This window comes from Cupressus sempervirens, chromosome 10, assembly GCF_028749045.1.
Source record: "Cupressus sempervirens isolate cs-2001-9-10 chromosome 10, ASM2874904v1, whole genome shotgun sequence".
Classification (NCBI taxonomy): Eukaryota; Viridiplantae; Streptophyta; class Pinopsida; order Cupressales; family Cupressaceae; genus Cupressus; species Cupressus sempervirens.
Genome location: NC_143127.1, coordinates 608,727,092 through 608,735,223, shown reverse-complemented (window position 1 = coordinate 608,735,223; position 8,132 = coordinate 608,727,092). Strand labels below are relative to the sequence as shown.

The 8,132-nt window shown below is 35.5% G+C and overlaps 1 pseudogene; it reads right to left on the bottom strand.

Annotated features, from left to right (window-relative positions):
* Positions 1-703: 703 nt before the first annotated feature.
* On the bottom strand, positions 704-1,741 carry LOC149535324 (PI-PLC X domain-containing protein At5g67130 pseudogene; annotated as a pseudogene).
* Positions 1,742-8,132: the final 6,391 nt, after the last annotated feature.

Below are 8,132 nucleotides of genomic sequence, written 5' to 3'. Positions count from 1 at the left end.
CCCCACTAGAGTTTTGAGATTTCTTACCTTTCTTTGGAGAGTGAGGAAAATTTTGAAACTTGAAGGAATGGTGCGAGAATAAACATGAATTTTGTGTGTTGATGATTAGATTAAGCCCTTCTCTCATTTACTAAAGTGATATTTTCAAAAATTATAAATGATTTTGCACATTATATTTTCCAAAAATAAAAATGATTATTGATGTACTAGGGTCTTTTTGTTTCAAGTATAACAGCTTTTACCTTGATTTTAAATAATACCCAAATTCATGGTCACAGATTTTGCACAAAAACTCATAATACCCATGCTCATGCACCCATATTTGTGCTTTGTATATAGAGATATAGAATAAGATATTGATTTATTTTTTTTAAACTACAAATCAATAAATTATCTATTACTCTTAAAAAATTGGCTACAATACAAGCAACATACCAAGCATGTGATCATCAAAAATAACTTGGCGATCAATTTCTAAAGTAAAAAACTTCCCAACTTAGTTTCTTGATTCACAATACTGAAAAGATTTGTAGGATAAATTTAATAGTATCTAAGATTGAATGATGTATGTCCTAGTTCATAGATGGAACTGAAAATTGGCAATTTCCCTGAATTAAAATATTGGGCTTAAGGTCACAAAATTCATTGTGTGTGAGTATTGGATTCACATATTCATCACAAAAAAATCCCATCTTCTTTATGCCTAGAGAGTATAGGGAAGATGCATTAGGTGTAACAAGAAGAGAAACATAGTAAGAGGAATGAAGTATTCAACATAAGTAGCCACAAAGGCATCAGTTTTCTAGACTGACCAAAGGTAAATCTACTTAGACTCCCATATGTGTTTGATTTTTTATTACTTGATTTCTTGCATACACCAAACATTGCATTCGCCTGGAATTATGTAACATCACTATAGCCATAGATCAATTGTCCATTCAACTTATCCATAGCTTGAAATGCACCTCCCTCGTTGCTTCTCTTGTAGAAATCTACTACTAGGAAGTTAGTTGATATTTTTCTACATTCTCATAACACACACCGAGTATGTTTTTAATCTAGTCAGATTTGATAGTGTGGGCTTATGTGACACTAGATTATTAGGGAAAATTTTCCAAGAAGAGGGATTGGCTTGTTGAAGTCAAACTTTTTGATTTAGCTTAGTTTGTGCAGCTTTCATTTGACAAACCAACATTACTATATTGATTCTCAACTACATAATTTCATTGGTGATAAATTCCTTCAAAGGCCTCTTTTGATGATTGAGAAGTGAAAACAATAAAGCATTGATTTTTAGCAACCATGTTATTCATGGTAGGACAATCTCCAACATGGTTTGGCATTCTTGAGACTGGAAACAAGTATTTCATGAACCCAATTGTAGTGAAGACTTTGGTTAGCCTTTTGGATGATCTGGCATAGTCTTTAATGAATACTATAATGATTTCAGATAGATTGGTTGCCAGAAATGATGCAATCTCTTTTAATGTATTGATAGTGGGCTAAAAGTTGTGATGTTGAGGAAGGTGCCTCCAAAGGAATGGTAAAGTCAAATATCATTCTTGAAATCAGTGCCTCCAAAGGAATGATAAAGCCAAATATCATTCTTGAAATCATACATTTCCAACACAAGACCCATCACATGATTATTCAATTGAATAGTCATACTATCCTCTTGGTTGGAGAATGTTATATGAGGGGCACCCTGTAGGACTTCTCTCCCAAGGGAATGTGTTGGCATTATTATATATATTATCTTTCTTTATTTTTTTACCTTCATCAAACTTACTTTCATAGTAACCAAGTTTCTTTCATTTACCTCTTCAATGTGAACTTTCAACTTCATGTTGATTGGTCCATGAACCTACAAGATATGCTTCATTTGTATCACTAAATCAAGAGATGGTACTTTTAGATCCCATATTCACTAGAGCCTCTGACTCAATTCAATTATAAGCATCATGCAAAAGCAATGAAAAATACAACTAGAAAATTCATCAGTAACTTTCCAGGTTTGATCATTCAGTGTCTTTATAACATTAACAAAAATAAAGAATAATGAGTTAACAAAGAGAGTGATGAAATTATTTCACAATTGTTCATATTGTGAGATCTTTGTTGTGCCCTCTTAAATAATGGATTGATAACCAAAATATTTATTTTGAGGATATGTCTATTAAGTTTGTGCACAAATTCAAAAGAAGAATGAGTCCTAACTCTGAGTTCATATAGACGGTATTTTGATTAGTCTGCATTTTCAAGATTTTAATATTTTATAACTTGATAGCCGAGAAGATCTACAAAAAATAAAGAAAACACCAAATACCTTTGCAAAAAGAAAAGAAAAGTTTAACTTCAAACTATCTTGACTACATGTGAGATCTAAAGGAAAATGTTAACCTTCAAGTGAAAATAACAAATATACAAAACAAAAAGATAATTTACATTGACATTTTTCTTAATTGCTAAAATAAAAACAAGTAACTCAGTGATAGGGAAGAACATTACAATTTTTTTCAGCTCTCCTAATCATCCAAAAATTTACTAGAGTATGTATATGGGGAATTTTAGATCTGGCTTCTATGGACATGAAAAAAATTAAGAAAATGTGTTTTATAACTTGCTGATAAAAAATTTAAGTCTGTGACAATAGCCCCTCGCAAATAAAATTATTGCACTCAGTCACATCTCACTTCTTAGTCATTTATGTATGATGAATAGGGTATGGAGATCTAAGGTACAACCTTTTTTTAACATTTTTAATGAATCTACTAATATCTAATATCAATGGGTTTCATTCAATCTTAGCTTTAAAAAATCTAGGAGATCTATGTCATATATTTCTAGCTACTTTCCCTTCGAAGCCACTCAGGGGGTAAAAATTTTGGAATTGACAAAATGATGGAAATGCCTAAAACTACAAGAAAGACCACCCACCATGCTTGATTTGGCATTACAAATAGTAATTCACCATAGACTGCTTCTAAAATTAGAAACCTAAGAGAATCCCCCACCTATTTTGACAAAAACAAATAGAGTAGCCTCACATTAAAAGCCTAGTATTCTCACCTCTATGTACAAAGAAAAGAATATCTCCTACCCAAGTGGGTGTCTCATGAACATCAATCCAAAGCTCCTCATTGTAAGCCTATAAATTTGTATTAAGAAATCAAGGGAGTCAAATATTGTCTTGGATAAAGATCGAGTCATCGAAATTATGATGGATATAGAGTGGAATGTTCACTCTCCTTCTACTTCAACAATGCAATCTTGACTTCTTCCCTTCTTTGATGCTAAATCACATTGTCTTTTATTCCACTCACTCTACATCTAAGTAATCAAGAACTTCATAAACATCTATTAAATCTTTATATATATATATATATATATATATATATATATATATATATATATATATATATATATGTATATGTATATGTATATGTATATGTATATGTATATGTATATGTATATGTATATGTATATGTATATGTATATGTATATGTATATGTATATGTATATGTATATGTATATGTATATGTATATACATATACATATACATATACATATACATATACATATACATATACATATACATATACATATACATATACATATACATATACATATACATATACATATACATATACATATACATATACATATACATATACATATATATATATCTATACATATACATATATATATACATATATATATATATATATACACATATATATATATATATATATATATATAGACAAAAGAATGACATTGGTGGTTAGTAATGACATTACCCTAAATAATGTGGAGCAAATTTACATACTTAGAGAAACTTCCTTTCCACAAAGCTATTAGAGTGAGGTTGTGGTTGTTGAAATTATGATACATTTTTGTCATTAGTTACAACACTTATTGGATTCTGAATGCTTACCGAGCTCTCACCGGACATTCCTTTGTAAGCCAAGCTTTACCTAGTTATCAGAGTTTACCGAGTGATCAAGGTGAAAAAAGAAGTCAGTGTTTACCGAGTGATCAAGGTGAACAAAGAAGTCAGTGTTTACCGAGTGATCAAGGTGAACAAAGAAGTCAGTGTTTACCGAGTAATCGAGGTGAACAAAGCAGCCAGTGTTTATCGAGTGCTCGAGGTAAAGAAAGGAATCAGTTTTGACCAAGTGAAGATGTACTTAGTATTAACCGAGAACTTCGTGATAACCGAGCTCCTGAGGTTATCAAGGAAATTAATTTTTTACCGAGCTCAGACGGATATCAAGGAAACTAACTATCTCTGAGTCACAAGGTTCTATCGAGTGTTTCCTTTGATCACCGAGCTACAGTTCAGATAGAAGTATTCACCAAGTGTCATCTCTTCTACCGAGTCTCCAGTGGTTACCGAGTTCAGAACTACTCGAAGTGTATAGTATGGACCGTGCCTTCACTTCTACCGAGTGCATGACGATGCCGAGTAACGCAGTGGACGCCGAGTATCAGAAGGACACCAAGTCAGTTCAGTGAACCCGAGTTTTTACCTTGGGCCGACTTTGTATAGAGATTTGCACTTGTTGTTTTGGCCGACCTTACATGTATTGTTTATTTGGATGGTATATATATGCAATGTATTGTATCATTCAAAGTATGAAATTAGATGTAAAGCAATTGCAATGGCAATAGAAATTGTAATGAATGAAACTGCGAAAGTGTGAAAGAAATACATGCGTGCCAAAGTATGTGTGCTGAGTTGTGAAGGTATTCAGCAAGGTCAAATTTTGGAGCAGAAAAGTTTTATCTATCACATCAAGGTGAATCAGAGCATAGCGGATCTTATCAGCAATCAGTTGCAATCAGATCCACTGTTTCATTCTAACAAGTGAATCAGCTTTTGTAAATCCTTTAACAAGGTAGACTTAACAGCCTTTTGTAAATCTCCTAACAGAGTGCATACTTTATTGTATGTTTGTAAATCCTCTAACAAGGTGGATCTAGCAATCCTTTGTGCTCCTAACAGGGCAGATCACCAGAAGTGGTCATTGTAAACCTTAACCGGCCAACTTCATACTGCAGTAATGAAGCTTTGTGGGTTTCATCCCCACCCCAGTTTTACTTTCTATTTGGAAGGTTTCTGGGTCACCAAATCTATGTGTTCAAGTGTTGCAAATGATTTTTCATGCTTACAGTAGGTTACTTGGATGAATGGTGAATATATCAGTATGCAGTTTTATTGTTTGAAATTTTAGAAGTTACTGATTCACCCCTCCCCTCTCAGTAACTTGTCATATCTTGAATATTTCCAACAGTGGTTGCACCAAAAAATCAATCTATCAATGCTTGATACAACCACTCAACTTATAGTACACAAGAGGCTGTTAAGCCCTTGTCACAAATCTTGAGGGGAGCGCTGACCAAATTTCCAACAATCTCCCCATCAGCTTTACTCGAGGGTCTGAGGATTCAAACCTTTGACCAAGCTCTGATACCACTTGTTAGAGTGGGGTTGCCGTTGTACCAAAAGATCGATCTGTCAATTCCTAATACAACCACTCAACTTATAGTACACAAGAGGTGGTTAAGCCCTTGTCACAAATCCCAAGGGTAGCACTAACCAAATTTTCAATAGAAGCTCTGAACTATCCAGTAATTTTTCAGATAAACAATAATAAATTTGTCAATGTTATGGAAGGTAAAAGTTAAATGCAAATTTTTTAGTTCACCACCAAGTAGAACACCAATTTGGACTAAGAGATACATTTTTGCTCTCACATTCTTGAGAACTTCTAAGCTCTACTTTTTCTGTTTTCTAGCTTCTCTTCATTGTAGGATATTTGCATGCAAGTGTTCTTGAGGATATGTGAAGTTGGATTTCTTAGCTTCTACATGGTATCAGAGTGGACCTATTTCTTCCTCGTCTGAAGATTCTTGAAGCCACGATTCGCAGTTAGAAACCCCAGCTTTTTCAGAGTTTTTTTCTTCAAAAGGGTGAAGGGAAAAAATTTGGGGCACTTTGGGCTCAAATGGATGCCACCATTGGATCTGGAAGGTCGTTTACAGTCAAAATACATTAAAAAAATTATTGTTTTTGGCCTCCAGGTGTCTGGGAAAATTTTTTAGCCCCTTGGGAGGTTGTACGGACACATTTTTCGAGAAAAAATTGAATTTTTTTTTTTTAAATAGTGTTTTTGGGTGCTCTGCCCACGGGCCACCCCGGCGCCACCGTGCAGCCACCATGACACTGCCTGCACTTAGCCACAGCCAGCGTAGCACCAACAGTGCCGCCACCAACAGGCAGCCCAAGCTCCACCTCCGCTGGAGGGCACCGCCGAGTTCCCCTCCTGGGTGCCACCTCTACCAATGGCACCGCCGTAGTAGTAGTCACTAACTGACATCAGCATTTTGTCATTTGATGTCAGAAACTGGACTATGACGTCACTTCACGGCAGTCTTTTTCGGCAATTGATGACATCATTTTTTGGCATGAAGACGTCACTTACCGACTGCTGACATCATTTTTCCAACAACTAGATTTTTTTTCCAGCGACAGCTTATGACGGCCAAATGGGCGTCAATTTTAAGCCCGTCACTATAATTTTCCAAAGAGCTCTTTTTCTAGATCTACAGTCAGTTTTTTTCTCATAACTTGAGCATATAGATGTATTTTTGTGATCCAAAAGAAGCGTCAAAAAGCTGACTCAGAGACAGAGATAATGGTGCTAGTTTTGTGTGATTTCAAGTTTGTTTGTGCTTCCAAATTTGGCATTGAAGTAGAGGCTTCTATTTTCCTCTTCTCTGCATCTGAATTCTAGGTTCTTTTCTTAGTTTTTGTGTTTTTCCATAGTTGTTGCTTTGGTTTTTGGGGATATTTTTATTCATTGTGGGGGGGAGCATTTTCTATTCTATAATTTTCTTCAGAATCAAACCCTTCTACTTTTGTCTTTTCTTTCTCTCAATGTCGAATCCTTCTATGATCTGGCTCATGCCACACAACTATCACACCTGGAAGATAGAGATGACTAGGCTTCTCATGTCAAGAGGCTTATGTTCATGCCTAGATGCGAACCAACCTACTCTGCAATGCCCTTATGAGGTTCTTCAACACAAAAACAAAATGGATGAAGCCATGGGACTGATTGCACTGAACATCTCCGATAGTCTACTATTTCACTTGGATGGTTTGACTGCTCCACGAGCTTATTGGCTCAAATTTTAGACTTTGTTTGGCCAAGTGAATGAGTTCCAAGAAATTCAATTTGATGCAGAGTTGACTTCTTTGACACCTGACAGCTTTCCCACCATTGAGGACTTCTTGATGAAGTTCAAATCTCTACGCACAGTTTTGCAGGGATGTGGTAGAAACAAAATAGATGATGAGTGTATTTTTTTGATACTCTCAAAGTTATGAGGACAGTATTAGATATTTTCTTCCACTTTCTACTCCACTATGGATGCCTTGGGTAACAGACATCAGATGCCCTCTTTTGAGATTTTTTGTGACAGATTAACTCGTGAGCAGTCCAAGCTCACTCAGATGGATTCACTTACAGGTTCACCATCACAAGCCTTACTTGCCAAGGATACAAAGGAGCAAAAGTTGAAGTAAATATCTAATTCCTCTTCTCAACACTCTACTAGTCCATCCTCTTCTTCTAAGAAGAAGGAGAAAAAGAAGATTGAGACTCCTTCCTATTCCTATTGTCAGAAAGGAGCTCATGATGAGGCACATTGTTTTCAAAAGAGATTTGATGGCTATGAGAAACAGATTGAATATTTGCAAGCTCTTCTTCAAAAGAGCTCTATTTCATCCCCATCCTCTTCTACCTCTTAGGGATCTACCTTTCAGTCTTCATCCACCTCTTCTACTTCTTCACCAGATTTTGGATAGGGTCATGCACTACGGGCTTCCCTTGCATCCCCTTCCCAGGTCCCTTGGCAACTGGATTCAGGTGCTTCTCACCATATGGCATCTTCTCCAGGGGTCTTCTCCTCTACTAAGGCTTCTCTGATTCCTCATATTCTCATGGGGAATAACACTTCTCTAACAGTCTGCGAGAAAGGTTCAGTTCACATTCTGAGATAACCCTGACAGGTTATTGCTTTCTCCAGTACCAAAATAACTCTTAATACTTCAGAGGTTTGACATT